We start from the raw sequence: 22189 nt of genomic DNA on the forward strand, positions 1-22189 counted from the left end.
CATGTCTGTAGTCCAATGCATGAATTCAAAGCTGAATGCCATCATTAAGAGGCTTTTAGAAAGGGAAATCTTTTCTGACAGTGCATTTTGCAAGGCTTAGCCTTACAGCCCTCAAAAGAAAAAGGGGAAAGTGGAAGGCTTGCGTCCCATCCTCATCTATTTTGCAGGCAATTTCTGTGGTGATGCTTCCCTCGATCCCATAAAATCTTGAGCTTCAGTGGTGGCAGTGACCTTCACTTCCAAGGCTGAGGCAGCTATGGAAGGCTTTCTCCTGACTTACTCTGTTCAAGATATATTATCTGGTAAGTCTATTAAGAGTTTGGGATGGGGGTGGAGAAGTACCGCCTAAAGCATGGCTGTTACTTTTATTTTTTTAAAAAAGTGTTATTTAAGAACAAAAAAGGTTCCATGCTTTTTTGCTCCATCTATGCTCCATAGATGTTTTCTGAAGATGTTGAGTGATGTATTAAACAGTCTCAGTTCTATCCATTCTGAAGAGAAACAGCCATTAAGAGTAAGAGATCTATTAGTGATCTTGAGTGCTGATGATTAAGTGCTTAAGTAGTGATCTCATTCCTTTGCTCCCTACTATAAGCCTGTAAAAAGGAGATAACTAACTTAGCTGTTGCTCTTTCTATGCCCCTTTCCATTCTGCTCTACAAAACCAGAATCCCCTGTTCCTACAGTCTGTCCATTATTACTTCTATAATCTCTCTTCTGCTTCTTCACCTAACAGGCAATACTGCTGTCAGGTTCTGCTGTTACCACTGCTTCCCCCCAAACCTCACCTCTGCCGCATGCCCAGAGAGCTACGCAGTTAATTGGGCTCTAAGCTTAAAGACCAAAGGAAACCTCCTTTGCTTTCTTGCTTCCCAGGCCAGGGTACAGCTGGTGACATGGGTGGACAGACTTCTCTGTGAATAGCACTGCCCTGGCACCATTAAGCAGATTAGTACTTTGATGCCTCAGATCAAAGAAACTTGGAGCTGGGGAGATGCATCCAGTCTGACTCTTCTGTTGTCTTGGAAGCAAGCCATTTCACATTTCTAGCTACTTGAGCCACATCTAATCTCCTTTCCCCGTCCCCCTTTCTCCTGTCTTACCTGTGCTCCTCACTGCTCTGTGAATGAGCACATCTGCTTGTTCACATATCAGGCAAGTGTGTCGGGCTTCAGAAGTAAATTGGAGTGACTAATTTCTCATATTAAAATTCATCAGACTTACAGCACCATCAACAGAGATCTGTCTGCTTTTTCATGTGTGTGCACACATTTGCAAGATGCACTCCAAGCTCTAGCTCTGAAAACCAGGAGGTGCCTCTTCCATTCATCTGCAGCCTGGCTCTAAACTCCTCTTGGTTCAGGCTCCCCTCCCCAGAATAGCCCTGTAACCTCTTCTGCTTTTGTGTGCATCAGGTAAGGCAGTGCTTTCCTTTTAGGTCTGGAACGTGGAAACACCAAGGCTGCTGACAAAGCTAAGGCTGGTTTTGACTTTCCACAAAGCTGATGAGAGGGAAGGAGCAAAAAGCCTATTTAAAAAGGCTTTTAACAAAACCAAAAAAAACCCCAAACCAACCCAAACACACAAGAAAAGCCCTGTCTCCACCTCCTTTTATGCACGTTCTGTACTTGTGGCTTGGGGTTTCACCTCTGTCACAGGTAAGTGTGAACACTTGGGTATGAGACTGTCACCAGCAACATTAGCCATGTTAGTACTAAATGTACTTTCTTAATTCAGCACATCCCTATTTTGCTGTATTCACTTTCAATTCCTGCTGCCAGATCTGCTATGTATGCTTGGAGAAATGAATGGCTACTTGACGGAAAAAAAACCCGAACACCAAAACAAAACTCCACCAAAAAACCCCAAATCTTAGCTAATTACAACAATCTCAAATACATTCGATCCAAGATCCTTGAACTTGTCTCTGCACTTTGTATGAGGACTTGAACTTTAGCTAGGCTGATCAGCCTGCCTGAAGCATGTTCCCAGCTGTTCAGCCAGAGGGACCCTCAAGGTGGAAGTTTAAAAGCCTCATCAAGCTTCCACGTCTTTCATGTTTCCAGCAGGCTCAGTCTCCTCTCTCATATCACCCCAGGAAGTATGGCTGTCAGCCCTGCTCTCCTTTCACCCCAGTAAACTGGGGTGCGATGGTAGACAGTTTTATTTATGGAACTCCTGAAAACAATGCCAACTATTCCACAAAAACATGCAATTAAAATATTAACATGCCTACAACATGGAATTATGGATTTTGATCAGCAAGGCGAAAGAAACTTCTATGTAAACACTTCAGGAGCAGCTAATGAATTTTTAAGTTTGAATTTGGCCCATTAGGAAAGGTTACTCTGCGTGATCCTGTATGTAGGGTCTCAGTGTCTGGCCTCTAGATCACTCTGTAAAGTTCAAGTAGTTTCTTGATGATCTTATAGGTCTTTTCCAACCTTAATGATTCTGTGATTCTGTGATTCTTTTAAAACCTGAAGGTTGCAGGCAGGGACATTCGTAATGTTTGTTTGCTGAATGTGCTTCCCCTAAAGCTATTGTTTGAGATCACTTGAAGATGTTCTGTGCTCTGATGTAGTTAATTCAGTGCTCACCCCAGGCACTTCACGCTAGGTGGTGGTCCTTGTATCTCTACAGTTCTCACTGTCACCAAGCCAAATACAGAAACGTCCCTGAGGAATGACTGTTTATTTAAACTAGGTTTTGAGTTGGCTTGTTTTTGTTCAAAACAGATGCTTATTGGGAGGAATGATTGGTCTCAGCATGTAACTGACCTCTGATTAATTAATAACCACTGTCTGGAGCCTGACACTATAAACAGGAAGCAGAATGCTAAACAGTTTAATCCATCTGTGCTAACTTCTGCTTGAGAGCTTGGCTGCTCTTACTAGAGGGTTGTGTCTTTTCCTGGGGCACATAAAAAGGGATAGAGGGAGCCTATTATAAAAAGGTTAGTTCCTATGGTGTGATCCAGAGTGCCACCAAAAGAGGGGAAATAGGAGATATGTTGTACCTCAGACCTTAAAAATCACAGTAGGTTTCTCCAAACCAGCTCTACCAATTACAAACTTTTAATGGACTTATTTTCTGTTAAACCTTTTTTCCTCCCTAGACTCATCCTCTGTACTACCAGTTTCTGAGAAAAGTAAACACTTTTCACTTCTAGTTGTGTTTCTTTTCTTTCTCATGCTAACACCTCTTTTGATCAGTGAAAGCTGGTGGTGATGGGATACAGGTTATTTATGCACTGTTTAATTTGCTGTTACTGGAGATGGGGACCACTTTAGTGAACTAATTTTAGAAAATTGAGACTTACTGTAATGGAAACACTTCATAAATACCAGTTTTGACTGAAAAAAGGGGGCAGGAAATGCTTCTCACCTGCAGAATGTGACTTCCTGAAAAATCAGTGGAGAGCTGCTTACCCAGGACATGTTGCCAGCCTGTACGCATCTGGGACATCAAGGTTCAAGTCCTTCCTCAACTGGTATTAGTCAAGGTCTTTATTTTTTGGTATCACATGTATGGACAACTTCCCTTCTTTTGAAGGGAAAATTAGAGCAAAGTGTTCCCAACCTTCTCCATACAGATGTTTCGATCCCACCAGTGGGCTATTGTGGAACGTTTGGTGGACATGGTTGTCCAGAAAGAGTCTGGTGCTTGTTTGGTGTTGTAGCATATTAGTTCATGCAGCTGTGACCAATTTTCTTTAACATAAAAAAAAAAAAAACCAAAACCCACCACAAAACCAAAATTTCCTCCCTAACAGTGAGGAAATTATTCCAGAGAAATGTGGATTTCCAGCGGTGGATCCATTCCCTGTGCTGGGGCCTGCAACAAGTGCAGAATCGCTGGTGGACCCATGCAGGAAGCCCAGGATGGATGAAAGTGGCCGGTCAACCCTCATGTCCTGGCCCTGGCTGGCCAGCCTGCAGTATGAGGGTCAACACTTCTGTGGAGGCTTTCTAATTGATGAAAAATGTGTCCTGACAGCTGCACACTGCAACTTCAGGTGGGTGATGTGCTCTCACCCCAGAGCATTGAGGGCTTGCCAGCCTTCAGACAGGACAATTTCTAAGCCATCTTGTCAGTCCTGACAAATACAGATGGGCTTACTGTTTCCCACATGTCTACATACACCCAGAACTGCCCTTCATCAGCTTAAACCTTCTTGTGTAGCTTTCTGTGCTGCTAGCAATGATGGCAGCAGCGATGGAGTATGGGCTTTGATGTGTACCTGGTAATTACTGTATGCATGCAGTCCTGGGAGAGCTTGTCCTCTACCCCCCAAAAAAACTGCTGATGCCTGCATTATGTCTCTGGCCCCCCATTATGTACTTACTGGCCTCAATTAGGCTGAGGTACCACATGCTTCTGTTGAACCTCCATTTCTGTTGTATGTAGACACCCATGATGGTGGCATAGGTCTGGAATGTTTTGTCAAACTAGTTATACAGCCCGGATCTGTAGCTTTGATGTAAGCTCCATCCATGTTGGGGTCTGGTTCCCGAGACGGTGAGCAACTGACTCGCCTCTGGATTCCCTGTGTTAACTGTAACAGCAACAAACCTTTGGAGGTACAAGTCAAAGTTCTCCATCAGCACAGCACAAAAAGCACTAATACCTCAACTGGGATTCCCAAAAGTGTCCCTATGATCTAAGGTTATAAGTCTTGAAACGTGAGTGTTGCTTGGCAGCAAACGTTACAAGAGAAATTTGGACACTTCCTGTTGTCTGAACTGTGGGGTTTTTTAGACTGAAAAATGTATTTGTCTTCCTTCTTCCTTGCCCAGTGCTCAGACAGAACGGTTCTGGGGAAAAAATACTTGTTGCCATCCCAAGCTTGTGAAAGCTGTGCACACACGCTGTAGCTTTGGTGAGTTTCCTTTCAGAAATGATCTAGTGCTCCTGGAGCTGCAGAAACCCATTGAGCCAGGTACTGCTTGGAACCCATCATATTCGGCTGTGCTGGGGTTAATGATTATAATAAGACTCTGACATGGGGCACAGTGTTTAGTATGTGTGTGGGGAGGGGGAATGGAAGGGCATTTGTGTATCTTAAACACTAAGGAAAGCTAAGAGTGAAATGAACAGCGAGCCAAGGGGGAGGCTTGCTTCCCATTATCCCGTTAAAATGCAGCATGAAGGTTAGGAATGCTTCTGCTGTTGTCAACAAGCTTTGAATCAGGCTCCTCCAAGCAGGCGTGCCTGTGACTTTGAGGTATAAGTGTAGGCTAGACATGATCTAGAGAATAGCAAAGATCACCTATTCTACCTGTCTTCCCAACCTGTCACAGCTGTATTATGACCAGAAAAGTTAATGAGCCAAAAATAAGTATGCATGTCCCCAGGGAGCTGTTCTTATTTTTTTCACCATAAAGATTGGTATGCACAGCACTAATATGATATGCACGCCTGTGCTGGTAGCAAAGTAACGTCTGAGATAGCAGGGGCTGAAATTTAAAGAAAAAGCTTCAGTTGCCTGTACCCTTTGTCTAAACCACAGAATATTCTTATTAGAGGAACATTTTGCTGCAGTACATAATTTAGATCTTATACAATAAAGTGCAAAGCTTGGATAGAGCTGAGAGAAGTTACTCCTTCCAGATTATTATGTGCAACTTGGGGCAGGACTTTGGGGAAGGAAAGGGGAAGAACTGAAGGCAAATGTTAAGCAGTGGGAAAATGTGATCTAAATAGAGCCAGCACACAAGAACAGAGCATGTGAATAAGAAGGCTATAGAGGCATATGGATCTTGCCATGTCCTGTTAATAGCATCCACAAAAAAAATGCCCAAGTCCTTCCAAGAACTGCCTAACTATGTGCACTGATGATGGGAGGCTTCTGCAGCCAAGGAGTCAGGTCCTGGGGGAAACTGGCGTGAGGAAAGTGTCTTCCCTCAACCCCCTGGATCTGTGCTTCTTTGGAGAGTCTCCTCTCTCATCTTAAACAGCCTTCAAAAGATGCTCAGTTTGACTGTGCTGTGGCCTCAGACAGTGGTATTAGGAGAAAGCCAGATTTGACTCATTAAAACAGCACTCTCGGGCAGCCAGTAAGTACAGTGAGGGAACATATACATTATTAAAGCTCTGTCTCATCTGTTTTGCAGTCTGGTTATGGGATACTTGGGAGGAGGGGGAAATGAAGCAGTGAGTTCAGAGGCAAGAAAAGCAGGGGGCTGACAGAAGTAAGAGCAGGGAAGCTGTACCTGGTGTCGATGGGAACTTACTTTCCAACACAGGCGGTTCTGTGGCAACAACTTGCTCACCAGGCAGCGGGGAGGAAGCAAGCACTGCTGCAAGCTGCTGAACAGCAGGATGGGGAGAGACGGGAGCTGGCAGTACGTACAGGTTACTCTGACATGAAAGAGCACCTATCACCTATCGAGGGCAGTGACAGCTCAGATTGGGGGCAGTGCCAGGAGAGACCTCCCCTGCCCCCCAGATGTTGCCTGCAGTGTGTGAAATCCTTTCCAGACAGGATCAAGGCTGCCTCTTCTGTCGGAAAGCTGCCGCATCTGGAAGGGCAAAGCCAAAGTGGAGGCTAAGTGAAGGGGAACAAACTCAAGGGAGGTGAGATCACTCTCATGGTGTTTCAATGCCTGGGGCCTCTGGCCCATGTCACCCCCACTGCCCAGCAGTGTGGTCAGATACCTCCTGGTGCCTGTCTCCTTAGGTCAGCTCAGTGACTGGGGAGGAGAAACTTCTCCCCCTCATCTTCAAATTGAAGAGAGCCTTACCACCTCCTCATTTAAAATAGCCACAGACCCCTCTGCCAGGTGACATGGGGTACGTGTGCCTGAATGCAGCTGGCACAGAGCTTGTCTGCATCCCATCTGACCGTGCCTTAGCCAAAGTCTAGCAAAGATAGCGGCAAGGACACATGCTACTAACTAGCTGGAGGTTGATCTCAGATAACCTGATTTACCAGAGGGAAGTAGCTGCTGCAGCAGCATGAATAGCTAAGATGAACTGCTTCAGCTGCAGTGTTACTTCGCTGAAAAGGAAGCGATCTGGAATTTGGTGTGATGGCTCATCCACTGTAAATATAACTTCAGGTTTCGGAGAGATTTATCTATGCCAAGCTCTTAGCCTTGTCTTTCATATTAGAAAGGCCATACTGACATGGTTCCAGTTGCCAGAAGCTTGGGTTTTTTTTGTTTGAAAGGGAAGAGTTTAAATGTAGTTTCTTGGGGAGGGAAAGGTAGTGTCTGTCTTCTCTAAAGCTTCCTATGAGCTGGTAGCTAAAAACTAGACTTGGAAGTGAAGTGTATTTGTGAAGAAGGAATCACAGAATCATAGAATACCCAGTTGGAAGGGACCTCAAGGATCATCTGGTCCAACCTTTCTTGGCAAAAGCATGGTCTAGACAAGATGGCCCGGCACCCTGCCCAGCTGAATCTTAAAAGCATCCAATCTTGGGGAATCCACCACTTCCCTGGGAAGATTATTCCAATGGCTGATTGTTCTCATTGTGAAAAATTTTCCTCCTGCGTCCAGCTGGAATCTCCCCAGGAGTAACTTGTACCTATTACTCCGTGTCTTTTCCATGCAACTCCTTGTAAAAAAGGGAAGCTCCATCTTCTTTGTAGCCACCCTTTAAATACTGGAACATGGTGATAAGGTCTCCCCTAAGCCTTCTTTCCTCAAGGCTGAACAAACCCAGTTCTCTCAGCCTTTCCTCATATGGCAGGCTCCCCAGTCCTTGAATCATCTTTGTAGCCCTTCTCTGGACCGTCTCCAGCCTATCCACATCTGGTTTTGTATAGTGTGGACCGAAAATGAGCACAATGTTCCAGGTGTGGCCTGGAAAGGTTTTAATGCTCAGCCCTATCAGTATGTACCAGCGAATTACAAGCCAGGAAGCCTTTGCCTCCATCCATCTAGCTTCAGCGCTATTGTGGATCTGTCCTTTAAACAGAAGATAGCAGGCTCTTTTCCATCTCTGTGCTGTATATATAAATACAGGAGTGTTTGCGATAAGACAACTTCATGGCTGTTGTATAGCTAAGTGAACTTGGCAACCAAAATGGCTGAAGAACTACAGCCTACCCTTACACCAGGTCATTCAGATACAATAGTTTAATAAATCAAAAGTTACACACGTGATCTTTTGCCTTACCAAATACCAGTCTCTCTGTTGCTTAAAAGAAACCCTTCTCTCTCCTATCCCCATCCCATGCTGCTTTTGGATAGAAAACCTCATATTCTAGCACAATTCAGAAAACATCAGTCAATCTTTACAAAAATAATAGTTTCCCTGAACTAGCAGAGCTGTAAATTGCAGTATTTTGTCAGGCTGCTGTTGCTGATGACTGACTTACCGCGTTATAACTAACTTTAAAAAACTGCTCTGCCGTCGTGACAGCGAATGTGTTGTGGGTTTTGGCTCAAAGATGTGATTTCCCCAATGTGTCTTCAGCTGTGCAAATAGAGCAGCTTAGGGTTTGTAATTTAGTGCTGTATCACAGACTAGGGAGGCTTCCTATTGTGAAAATGTGCATGGCATTACATGAATAACATACTCACTGAAACCTTCGAAGATGTGGGCGATAGGGTGGATCACCACGCCTGCTCTTGGTGGCAGGGAGCTAGGGAGAAGGAAACCTGTTCCCAGGACTCCTGACATGCCAGTAACCACTTCTTACATCTGGAAAGAGGACATGCTGCCCAGTGAAGTGACAGCCTCATCTCATGCCTTGGGAGATTGGCAGAGCTGCAGGGTGAAGCCAGCTCTGGGGCATGCTTGCGGTGGCAACAGAAACCCCTGGCCTGCCACAGGGGATTTTATGCCTTAAATTTTACTGGGAGAAGAGTGTTGGAAAGCTTGTGGTAAAGCTGAAGAGAAGCAATTAACATTCATCTGAACATGTTTTTCTTTACTGACCTAGAGATGGGCAGCCGGGTGCTAAGGGGCATAACTACTGACCTGGTAAGGAAAGTGTCACCACATAAAATAATTTGGACTTCCAGTGCAGAGCTAGAATTGAAATGAACATGGAGAGTATCTGTTGCTTATGTCATCCCTCAAGATCTGCTGCACAATCTCCTTTTGGACCATCTGTTTGATGCATAGACATTTGGTAAGAGAAGAGAGCGCTCCAGTCCAGGGTGAGGTGCAGCACTTTGTACAGAGGAGTTTTCCTCTGCACTTTTTTACGAGCAAGTCTGGTTCTCATATTATAAATATACTACTGGGGGAAAGGGAACAGCAGAACCAAGAATTATTTGCACCTTTTGAAGGAAAAGGCACTGAGATACTGAAGAAGGAGGCATAGATGGCGGGGGAAAGTAGAGATGCATAATTAGAGTGTGACAAGTAATTCTCAAAAGCGTGAACCCTAATGAGCTCTTTCCTCCAGTTCTAGACTTGTTTGAAGCAGGAGCAGATCATAAATTAATCCACACAGCATTGCTTTTTGGGGGAATAGCTCTGCTCTCCAGGATAGCGGCTTTACCATGCTGCAAATGTTATTCCTGATTCAGCCCTTCAGAAATACCTCATGCACAAATCCCACAGCACTGATGTTTTTCTGCTTAAAGAGGACCAGACAAGTGTATACTGCACCAGTTATAATCTTTCTGTGCCATTTAACTATATCGCTAACACAGGAATTCAAAATCAGGAGGAAGTTCTCCTGACCACCAACTCCTCCATCAGCCCAAGCTGCAGTTCAAGCTAACCTGGCTTTCTCGTTCTGTGGGCTCTGGGGTTTGTGTGCTAAGGTCTGGAGGGAGAAGGAGGGCTCCTGCCTGGCACTAGCTGGATGTGGTTGAATGCGGAGTGTGAGTGTTTTTTATGGCACAAGAAATGGGACTATGAAATCCCAAATAGGCTTCTCATTAAAATTTCTCAAGTAGCCGGGTACACAGCACGTCCTGGTGCTTCTAGAAATGTCCTTCCATTAGCAGTTACTGCACGAAGCTGATTGCCCTATCAAAGAGGCATGTTCTACTTAATTGCAATGGAGATGTTATCCTGGTTCACTGTCCTCACTTCACGGATTTTTTTTTTTCTTTGCTTAAAAGTAGTTTAGAAAGAAACCACAAGCTGCTGATCGTACAAGTAATTTTAATTTTTTTTTTTATTTTAGCTAGTGCTGGTTTAAGATGAGTAGTGAGATGTTTTGTTTGTTTTTTTAAGAAAAAACACAAACAAAAAGTACTTTTGATTATTCTTTTCCCAGAATAGCTCATGCTTAATTTTCACAGAATCACTAAGGTTGGAAAAGACCTGTAAGATCATCAAGTCCAACCATCAACCCAACACCACCATGCCCACTAAACCATGTCCCTCACTGCCACGTCCACATGTTCCTTGAACACCTCCAGTGATGGTGACTCCACCACCTCCCTGGGCAGCTTATTCCAGTGCTTCACCACTCTCTCAGTAAAGAAATTTTTCCTAATATCCAGCCTAAACCTCCCCTGGCGCAACTTGAGGCCATTTCTTCTTGTCCTGTCGCTAGTCACTTGGGGGAAGAGACCAACACCCACCTCTCTGCAACCCCCTTTCAGGTAATTGTAGAGAGGGATGAGGTCTCCCCTGAGCCTCCCCTTCTCCAGACTGAACAACCCCAGTTCCCTCAACTGTTCCTCATAAGACTTGTGCTCCAGACCCCTCACCAGCTTCGTCGCCCTTCTCTGGACACGCTCCAGCACCTCAATGTCCTTCTTGTAGTGAGGGGCCCAACACTCAACACAGGATTCGAGGTGCAGCTTCACCAGGGCCGAGTACAGGGGCACGATCACCTCCCTACTCCTGCTGGCCACACTATTTCTGATACAGGCCAGGATGCCGTTGGCCTTCTTGGCCACCTGGGCACACTGGTGGCTCATCTTCAGCCGGCTGTCAATCAACACCCCCAGGTCCTTTTCTGCGGGGCAGCTTTCCAGCCACTCGTCCCCAAGCCTGTAGCATTGCATGGGGTTGTTGTGACCCAAGTACAGGACCCGGCACTTGGCCTTGTTGAACCTCACACAATTGGCCTCAGCCCATCGATCCAGCCTGTCCAGATCCCTCTGCAGCGCCTTCCGACCCTCGAGCAGATCAACACTCCTGCCCAACTTGGTGTCATCTGCAAAGTTGCTGAGGGAGCACTCAATCCTCTTGTCCAGATCATTGATAAAGATATGAAACAAAACTGGCCCAAACACTGAGCCCTGGGGGACACCGCTTGTGACCGGCTGCCGACTGGATTTCACTCTATTCACCACGACTCTCTGAGCTCGGCCATCCAGCCAGTTTTTAACCCAGCGAAGAGTGCACCTGTCCAAGCCGTGAGTCGCCAGCTTCTCCAGGAGAATACTGTGGGAGACAGTGTTGAAGGCTTTCCTGAAGTCCAGGTAGACAACATCCACAGCTTTTCCCTTATCCACTAGGCGGGTCACCTGGTCATAGAAGGAGATCAGGTTGGTCAAGCAGGACCTGCCTTTCATGAACCCGTGCTGGCTGGGCCTGATCCCTTGGTTGTCCTGCACGTGCCCTGTGAGTGCCCTCAAGATGAGCCTCTCCATAATCTTCCCTGGCACTGAGGTCAGGCTGACAGGCCTGTAGTTCCCCGGATCCTCCTTCCGGCCCTTCTTGTAGATGGGCGTCACATTGGCAATCCTCCAGTCATCTGGGACCTCCCCTGTTAACCAGGACTGTTGATAAATGATGGAGAGTGGCTTGGCAAGCTCCTCCGACAGCTCCCTCAGTACCCTTGGGTGGATGCCATCAGGCCCCATAGACTTGTGAGTGTCCAGGTGGCACGGCAGGTCATTAACTGCTTCCTCCTAGATTATGGGGAGTTTATTTTGCTCTCCATCCCTGTCTTCCAGCTCAGGGAGCTGAATACCCTGAGGATACCTGGTCTGGCTGATTTTGGGGCTCAGATTCCTTCCTTTTAATGCTCTAAGTAGCCTGTCATATTTGTACATGGGCTGAAAGGCCTCCAAGAAGAATCTGTAACATTTGACATAACTAAAACTTATAAACTAAAAAGCAGATCAGTATATCCTTCAAGCAAAATAGCCTGAACTGGCTGGAAGCTGGGTTTTAGTACTACATTTCCTTGCAAGAGCCAGTTCTTTGCGTGTATGTTTTCTCTGGATACAGAATGAATGCATCCACACACTAATAAGGATCAGTTGCTATTTTTCTTCTCAGGATACATACAGGATTTGATCTATGCTTGCTGTACTCTCTGCTCTCCCTTCGTTTAGTGGCACCATTTATATAATTGCTGCTTTTCTGATTAAAGTGCATGAGTACAAGCTGAAAGTTTGACACAAGACAGCCAATGCTTTTTAATTGCCTTTAGCTCAACTCTAGCTGTGGCACATCTCTTTGAATGCAGCTGACTTGTGAGAAAGTCTGGGAGAGAAATGATGTACTTTTTATTTATGCTTTTTCTCTGGCAAAATTGCTCTGTGAATTTTTATCGCCTAATGATTTCTCTGACACCTTTTAAAACTGTTTAGCTCTTCACCAAGAGGGTATTTTATATGAGACTTGGGCCAGTAAACCATTTCTGTGATCTGAGAAGTGCTATCCTTCCTTCACAGAGCAATCCATTTTGAAATTAGCTGGGCCTGCCTGCTCAAGAAGAACTCACAGTTGCTTGGCTGCTAGCCCTGAATAGACCTATTAAATGCCATATTTCTGTAAAAAAAGCAGCAAAAATCTGTTGCTGACTAGCAGGTCCTGAAATTCATGTGTATCAAGGGTAGCATAAATAGTTTCAGTGTGTGATTTTTGACAGAATAGTGGTCTCTGGCTTAGTAAATACTAACTTCTATCCAGTCTATTGAAAAAGGTGGTTATATAAGGTGGAAATCAGCTGGGGCTTCAGCAGAGCTGGGAGGAACTAGCTTCTCTTCTGTTCAAAATGCCTTTTAAAATTGACAGCACTTAGTGATATGGTTGGTAATTGACTTGTCCTGTACTAAGCTATGTCCAGCCGTGTTGTCCTTCTCCCATGTGGTTCCAAAGCACAGTCTGAAGCTCCCTGTCCTTTCTCTCCCTTGTCTAAGGCATCTCATAGAAATGCTATCACCCTGTATCACCCCCACTGATGTACAAGGGAGGTCCGGTCTATGGCAGTTTAGATGGGACATTGCTGCTGCCTCTGACCAGCAAGGTGGAGTTGTGCTAAATATAAGCACTTTGAATTTCCTTCTGGAAATCAGCATGTTATGGGTAGGTGTCTGCTCACTATGCCAAATTGTAATGGCATGCTCCTGGCAAATGATGTGCTGCTTTCCACTGTTTTCAGATAAATGTTTCCAGCATGAACCCTAAACTATATTTAACTTGCATTTGTATATAAGATTTAGTACTTAGAGGGGGACAGGAGACCTGGGCCACCACAAGGTATGGTGAATAATCCTAAAGAAGAGGCACATGAGTCCCCAGACAATGGGGACTCATATGTGTAGGCATGACAGCAGGAGCACACCATGCTCTAAAATCACGACAGTCTCCATGTTTAGACTTGCAAGCAAGAGAGCAGGTTCCAGAGGGGAGGGCACAGAAGTTTTATTTGGGAGTGAGAGCTCTCTAGCCCTAGCAGTAGATTGGAGAGTAGAACTAGGTCCTGAAGACTTGCAGTTGGTCATCAGTGAAGACAATCAACAATAAGTGTCCCAGAGTCCCTAATCACTGCTATTTCCTCCCTTTCTTGCCTGATCATGGAGAGGAATCCTAGTTAATGGCAAGTGCAGATTGTGCTCAAACTGGTTTTGGATCTTCGTGATACAGAGCTACCCTAAACGCTGATGTCAGCGCTCAGCCCCAGTCCTTATGGAGAACTACATTTCTGCTGTCCTGTGTCCCAGGGACACATCCCCCATTGTACATGAAAGTACCACCAACAGACATTGCTTGCTGAGGAAATGGAAGTGCTCAGGGAACTGGTGCCAGGGCCTTTCCTTTGTTGTTGGTCTACTGTTGGCATTGCGCGGGTCGGAAAAGGAGCTTACACTGCTGCGAGTGCAGCACTGCTTGGGATATCTGGTAATGAAACCTGTTGGAGGGAGCTATTCTCACTTCCTGATCAGGAAATGAAAACACTTCAGTGGGGGCAATTTGAGTTGATTTCCTTCGTAATTTTCCCTCTCCTCTCCCAGCAGTTTCTCAGGAAATACAGTTCCTGTGAAAAGCCAGAGGAGCACCTTACTCTACCACTCCCTTCTCCAGCTCAGCTGGAATTCAGTACATTTTTCCACCAAAGTAAAAGCACTAAATTTAGCAAAAGCATGGGCTTTAGCCTACTCCTTCTTTGTAGCTCCCTGGGACATCTGCTCAGAGGTAACCTGGCTGGAAATATCAGCATGGTCCAGTACCAGTTAGTAGTCTGGGGACTGCTGGGTGCCTTGTTCAGCTGTCGGAGCCTTTCAGAGTGGTTGGGCAGAAGAAAGCATGCACCCACCTGGCTTGCAAGAGGCAAAGCAGAGCTACCTTTTTAAAAGATGCAACAGACTCAATTATACCAAGTATTTCTCAGAGTAGAAAACCATGATTTAGTTGCTTGAGGGTTTTTCTTGGCTGCCTCTGTTTTTATCAAGCTCATTTTTCTTTATTCCTGACCTGTGACAGCTGAAACAGTCTTCCTGGGAGAGAGAAGATGACTGTGTGCATGCACATGGCTGGAGAATAGCTGTTGGGCCAGCTTGTTGTGTGAAGGATGCCGTACGCTTTGGGTTCAACATGGACCACCCTTGTCCTGTGGTTCCCACACGAGGCTGGGAGTCCAAGCAGGTCCCCACACTTTTCTTTTCCCCCTCAGCTCTTCCATCCTGCTTGACCAAAGGTAAGTGAGCTGCAGGTTTCCTTAAAGCTGAGATTTTTATTTCCCAGAGTTACAAGCAATAGTGAGAGACTCCTTACGGGTGGATGCCACATTGCTAACATACATGGCAGGCTGCACACCGCAATGTGCCTGTACCTCTGGGGTACAGAGGGAAACCCTGCCAGTTTTTGTTGCCCTCTGCCTGCTCTTGCTGCTCTATGTCCAGCTGATGAAATCTGCTCCTCACTTCTAAGTGCTCTTGGGTGTTGAGAGAATCTGTGAGGCACAGGAAGGAAAATGTGTCTTTATGGTTGGTGGCGTGGCATGCTGTAAGCTTAGACATCAGCTTTTCCTCTTTAGAGCAGCTTTACTCCCAAATACTACCAGGTGACAACATGCTTGTCATTGCGATGGTGTATAGACTTTGGTCTTCTGGCTGGATTTGGGGAGTCAAGGATGCACGGTGCATTGGGTCACAGTCCTAATTGTGAAGATGCATGCACTTAAGTGTACACTTAACTAAGAAATGCTCCAGCTCAGGTCACTAATGTCTATCTTCAGGCTTCCTGTAGATATTTCCTCACTTTCCTCCTCTGCTGCCACCACGTGGACATGTCTCTGTGTTCATTTAAGGTTTGTATTAATCTTTGATAAGAATATGCTCCATCCTTGATTGTATTGCAGCTTTTAACTGTACACAACATGTTTCTTCATTTGCTGTCAAATTTAGCTGGGACGAATTTGACACATGAAAATAACAAAACAAGGAGAGAGAATCTCCATCATGTTTTTTCTTTACCATTTTTCTGTTGAAAGACTTCCAAAGGGCATGCATTTTTCACTCTCTAGAAAAGGTTATGTAGAGTAACTGAGTGTGCACAGCAAGTTAAAAAGCTCAGATAGAAGTTTCACAGACATCTCAATCAAAAGCTAGGCTCAAACCTGAGCAAAATTTTTCCAATGAGCTGTTTATGAGACAATTATATGCAGAAGAATCTGTGTCACCAAGGGTTGATTGACTGGCTTTTACATGCCATACATTCAGCTTTGAAAATTGCACTTGGGACTTGACACCATTTATGCACTCCTGGAAATACTATTTTGAGAGCAGAACTCTATTAAAACTGCCAACATGGAGTTCTGGAGAAGAGGGACTAATGATGATGTCTGGTGCAGCTCATACAGTTTAATGACAGAACAGCATTGGTGCAGCAGTGCAGCCTGGATCCTGTTCACCTTGGGGCTTACTCAGGCCAGAGCCAAATGAATAACCGTATTTGAAATTGGACACACACAAGGATGATCTAGTTTTAGACGAAATGACTGATGAAATGTTGAAAGCAATAGGTAGGTTGGGGTGGGGGGGCTGATCTTCTCCCCTGTCCCCTTTCAGACCAGGATGCAGTTCAGGGGTAGTTGCTGGAAGTGCTTTCTCCTCACTTTGTATCAGAGAACATCCTTGTGAATGGCTGGAGCAGTGTCATTTGATCGTTTTACAGACTTGCTAGGGGAAGAAAGTTTAACTGAGACATAGACTTTAATGCAATTAATGCAGTTCTAGGTGTATGGAAAGCTGTGCTGAGTCCACTTGTCCACAGTGGTATGTCAGCTGTCAGGACAGATCACAGCGGAGTTCAGTCCTTGGTATTAGCCACATAGCAGGATGTTCAGTGTGGTTACAGTATCTAAAAGAATAACTATATCTCAGGTGGTTTTATCCATTACAATAGCTCTGACAGAGCAAGTTTGGCCCCAGGGCTGTGAAGTCCTGGTGCCAATGTTAAAGAGAATTGCTATTCAGGAGAATGGAGAATGACTCTCTTTCCATTTTCTCTCTCTTTCCTCCCTCTACTGGCCAACAGAATAAAATCATAAAGCATTTAGAGTTTTCTTTTGGTCTTCAGAGACGTCTGAATTGAGAATTCAGCAAAACTTCCAGCTCCAACTCATCTGAGCAAAAATAGGGAGATCAAAGGCCCACCCAAGATTTCCTTGCTCTTCTGGGGCTAACCTTGGTTTCAGCCCTGGGCTAGCATCTGTCACAGGAACGCTCTAAAAAGGCCAGTGTCCACGAGTGCCTTAGACAGAAAATGCCCTGAGAGCGAGCCTGGTGCATCTGGCTGCCTGGGGCCAGGCTAACCATTATCACCCCAGAATCGCTGAGCTGTGAAGGCACCTCTGGAGTTCTGCAGTCCAACCCCTGCTCAGAGCAGGGTCACCTAGGACAGGTTGCCAAGGGCTGTGCCTAGTCAGGTTTTGAATACCTCCAAGGATGGGGACTCCACAACTCCTTTGGGCAGCCTCTTCCAGTGTCTGAGCATCCTCATAGTAAAAAAGCTTTTTCTTAAGTTTAATTGGAATTTCCTGTATTTTGGTTTGTGCCCACTGCTTCTCAACCTTCCACTGGGCACCACTGAGAAGTGCCTGGCTCCGTCTTCTTTACTCCCTTCTATCAGATATTTATACACATGGAGAAGGTCCCACTGAGCCTTCACGTCTCCAGGCTGTACTGGTGCCTTGGGTTGTTCCTCCCCAGGTGTAGGACTTTGCAGTTCTTCTTGTTGAACTTCACAACGTTCCTGTCAGCCCATTTCTCCAGCCTGTTGAGGACCCTCTTGACGGCAGCATGACCCTCTGGCATATCAACCACTCCTCTCAATTTTGGATCATCTGAGGGTACACTCTTCCTCCTCATCTAGGTCATTAACAAATATGTTAAACAGTATTGGTCCCACTATCAACCCCTGGGGTATGCTGCTAGGGACTGGCCTCCAGATGGAATGGAAAAAGAAAAAACACATCTCTCAGAAGCTGTGTGTTGTCCCATGTTGTGCACAGATCAAGAACAAGAAAATGAGTTTGCTGTTGGTTTCCATATGTGAGATGAGGTGCATTTATGGAGTTGCAGGACAGGGATGGAGCCTGCTGAGTGACAAACAGCTCCATTGCTTGCCATTTGGGAGAAAAATTTGGCCAAAGGATAAAGCTTCTAACCCAGCAAGTGCTGGATATCCTGATGAACGCTTTCACCAGCTGTTTTCCTCAGATCTTGAGATCTTACTATGCAACACATTGATAACATTGCTTGGAAACATGACACAGCCTTTACTAGAAGTGACAAACTCTGCAATCTGTATCATACCTGTTGCCTTGATATAACATTTTTTGGACTAGAAGAATCACTGTTCATGGGAATACAACCTGCGTCATTCTGTTCCTTCCAGAAGCTTTTGAGGGTGCTAACAGCAAACCTTGCACATATCAAGTATTGGTGTTATGCTTTTACACCCGAGTTTTAGATGTTTCCTTCTATATTGCCTACTGGTTTATATCTTCTGAAAAGCAGTCTCTCAGTGTAAAATGAGATGATATAGCAAGAAACACTTTTTAAGGTCTACTCCTGCTGAAGGAAAGCCTGTCCTGCTGCATTAAGAGAAATACGACCCTTTTAAAGCTGCTCCCCCCCTCCCCCCGACAGAAGAAAGCTATATTCTGTTCTGCCTTAGACAATTTAGTAGCAGCCATTTCAAAAACAGCCTTCAGCATCTTAAAAGAAAACATGCTTTTGACAAGACTGCTAAAAAAAAGACCCTCATAAAAAGCATGAGTAATAAAACGGATTCTCTTAAAACAGCTGGTGAAATAATGAGAGGTATACTGGACTAAAATTAAATTTTGCTATCTTTTTGATTACTGGCACCTCAATGCATAGGTTTCTCCCTCTCTCCTGGTCTGTATGGAACAGATCTGCTTTAGATTTAGTACACTTTTTAGACTGACAGTGAGAAAAGCCATCTTTAACCATCTCTTTCACCCTCAGGAAAGCTCTTTGTCTTTCTTCCCAGCTTTTTCTAAGTTTTTAATCTACAGCACACTAGATGTTTCACAGCTTTTCTTCTGAGAGACTTAGAAGTATCCTGTGTATTGTGGTAAGATGCATTTCTTATAAGACTTCTTGAAATCCTCTGTGTAGCAGGTTGACCCCCTTACTGAAAACAGTTTTGAAGATGTTAACCTACAAAACATTTGGCAATGTTTTACACGGCTATTTTAATATAGCACTTAGTAGTATCTACCTCTCCTTCTCCCCAAACTGCAGTTTTTCAAAGGACAATAGCCCTGCCTCCATAGATCACAGATAATCCCATATACTAAGGAGGAATATCCCATCCAGGGCACACAATTGTTTAGGATCGCCATAATTTTCACCATCACAATACTTGTTGGTCTGAGTTTTTTTTCTTTTAATTTCTCCAGACGTTTGTTGGGACACAGTTCAGTCATCACCTTGGCAAAATAAAAATTAAATATCTCAGTTCTGATCTGAAATTATGGCAGTGAAGTGGTGACAGTAGGATGTTTTCTCACAGGAATATAATGTGGATAGTCATAAGCAGTGGTAACAAATTTGTTGGCTCTTTTGTCCTGGATAAGCTTGCAACGCAAAAGCAATGCAGACAGCTCCTCAAACACTGTGTGGTGGGTTGACCTTGGCTGGATGCCAGGTGCCCACCAAAGCTGCTCTATCACTCCCCCGCCTCAGCTGGACAAAGGAGAGAAAAATATAACAAAAGGCTCGTGGGTCGAGATAAGGACAGGGAGATCACTCAGCAACTACCGTCATGGGCAAAACGGACTCAACACGGGGAACAAAAAAATCAATTTAATTTATTACCAGTCAAATCAGAATAGGATAATGAGAAATAAAACCAAATCTTAAAAAGACTTTCCCCCCACCCCTCTTTTCTTCTTGGGCTTAACTTTACTCCTGATTTTCTCTACCTCCTCCCCCCACCAGTGCAGGGGGACGGGGAATGGGGGTTGTGGTCAGTTCATCACATGTTGTTTCTGCCACTCCTTCCTCCTCAGGGGAGGACTCCTCACAGTCCTTCCCTGCTCCAGTGTGGGGTCCCTCCTATGGGAGACAGTCCTCCATGAACTTCTCCAACGTGAGTTCTTCCCACAGGCTACAGTTCTTCACAAACTGCTCCAGCGTGGGCCCCTTCCACGGGGTGCAGTCCTTCAGACTGCTCCAGCGTGGGTCCCCCATGGGGTCACAAGCCCTGCCAGCAAACCTGCTCCAGCGTGGGCTCCTCTCTGCACAGGTCCACAGGTCCTGCCAGGAGCCTGCTCCAGCGTGGGCTCTCCACAGGGTCACAGCCTCCTTTGGGTGCATCCACCTGCTCTGTTGTGGGGTCCTCCACGGGCTGCAGGTGGATATCTGCTCCATCGTGGACCTCCATGGGCTGCAGGGGCACAGCCTGCCTCACCATGGTCTTCACCACGGGCTGCAGGAGAATCTCTGCTCCGGTGCCTGGAGCAGCTTCTCCCCCTCCTTCTTCTCACTGACCTTGGTGTAGGCATAGTTGTTTCTCTCACATATTCTCACTCCTCTCTTTGACTGCAATTGCACAGCTGTTTTTCCGTCCTTCTTAAATATGTTATCACTGAAGCACTACCACCATTGCTGATTGGCTTGGCCTTGGCCAGTGGTGGGTCCATCTTGGAGCTGGCTGGCATTGGCTCTATAGGACATAGGGGAAACTTCTAGCAGCTTCTCACAGCAGCTACCCCTGTAGCCTGCCCGCAATCAAAATCTTGCCACGCAAACCCAATACACACTGGTATTCTGCAGTGCCTGTTTATGGCTTCAAAAAGTTGAATCCTTTGGAAACATCTGCAGAAAAATGAATATAAAGGATTTTGCGATGCAGTGGTGTCCATTGGATGGATGACGTGATGAAAAATGCCCAAGTGCTATCCAAAGCTTTCAGGTTAGTTTCTCGCCAAGCACACATCCATCAGGACTAGCTCAGAAGTTATGGACTGCCATGTTAAACCCTGGAGAAGTAATCCCTGTAGGACTAAACAAAAGCCATGACTGTTTCTTACCCATATAAGAGATTTTGAAAAACTCTGTTTTCCTGTCATAAGGTTGGTGTGTTTCCATTACACTTGTTTCCAAAGAGATCCAAGGGTGTAACTAACTGTACTGGAAAAGCAGATCTGGCGTTTTGTTGGAATACCCAGGTGCTGACTTTGCTGGGAAGAGTGATGGAAATCTCCCTGTTACATGTTCATTCAGGAAAGCATCGCATCCAAGTGTTGCAGACGTGGTAAATACCCTCCCATGTGTGGGATTTAGGAAGCCATTCCAATCAACTCAGCAATACCACTGCCTTCTCCCTTTTCTGTTTCTAGAGGTACAACTCTTTCAGTCCAGCAAACATCATGCAGTTTGGCGTGAGTGCTTTGTACTTCTTCAGGGTAAAAAATAACCAAGAATCACCCCACCTTTGCAGTCTTTTGTTTGATGAGTGATTCTCTGCGACAGGTTCATGCTTTCAGTCACTGTGAAAATGTCATCACTGAACAACCGTCCATAAACTTACGTGATGGTTCCTTTGGATTCAGATGCTTTCAGATGGTCCCTTTTCTTAAAAAGACAGAGCACGTCTCTTTTTTTTAAAAAAAACCAACAAAACCCAACTTTCCATAAATGGTTTCCCAAGCCTTCTGGGAGTATGAGGTAGTCGCACCCTCAAGGCTGCTGTATACATTTCTGTGAAAGCTGCAGTTAGCTCTGGTACATAAACACTGCTAACATATCCATGTAGCAAGACATATCATGGGTTGTAAAACACCTCTGCATCCTAGATTTCAAAGTGCTGTTAAATTGCTTTACAGCATCAGCTACTTCATTATTGGTAGCAAAGTGGTGAATAAGGTGTTTGAGCATTTTGTTTGAAGACTTGTTTACAATTATTTTAATCCTAATGGAACTGTAATTCTGAGACATGCAAAGAAGGGGCCTGCCTAAGTAGCAGCAACTCAATCTTCCATCTTCTCATTTAGCTGAAGAGCTTGGCTTAGGCACATTTAGAGCTGCTACCGCTGCTGTGATGGTCTGAGAACTGACCAGCCCAGCCTGCTGTTGTGCAGCCACATCTGACACAGTAATTCTGTTTCTCTTTTATTTGTGGCATCTAGGGACAAAGCTGTGAGAGCCCTGCTCCTGCCTATTATTTTTCAAAACCTTAGTTTGTTTTTGGTTTCTTGGAAAAGAGCACTTGCCCTTCCAGCAATATCAGGTTTGCAATACATTTTCTTTAGCAGTGACATGTTTAACCTTTTTCAGAACCATTGCTATTATAAATATATGGTGCTTTTCAAATATACAGTAAAAATCACCCCATAAAACATGATTTATTAACCATGTGTGGAGGCCTAATATTTTACAATAGTATTTTACTCTCTAGTTATCTAGAACTCATCTGGGCAAGAACAGCACTCAGCTGCATACAACACACTTGGGGCATGAGGGTCAACACTTGGCTCTCAGCAACTCAAAGACCAAAAATCTGCCAGCACAGGAATGGAAACCTAGGTCCTCCTAAGAAAGCAAGAGC

This window comes from Gavia stellata, chromosome 4 (genome assembly GCF_030936135.1).
Source record: "Gavia stellata isolate bGavSte3 chromosome 4, bGavSte3.hap2, whole genome shotgun sequence".
Classification (NCBI taxonomy): Eukaryota; Metazoa; Chordata; class Aves; order Gaviiformes; family Gaviidae; genus Gavia; species Gavia stellata.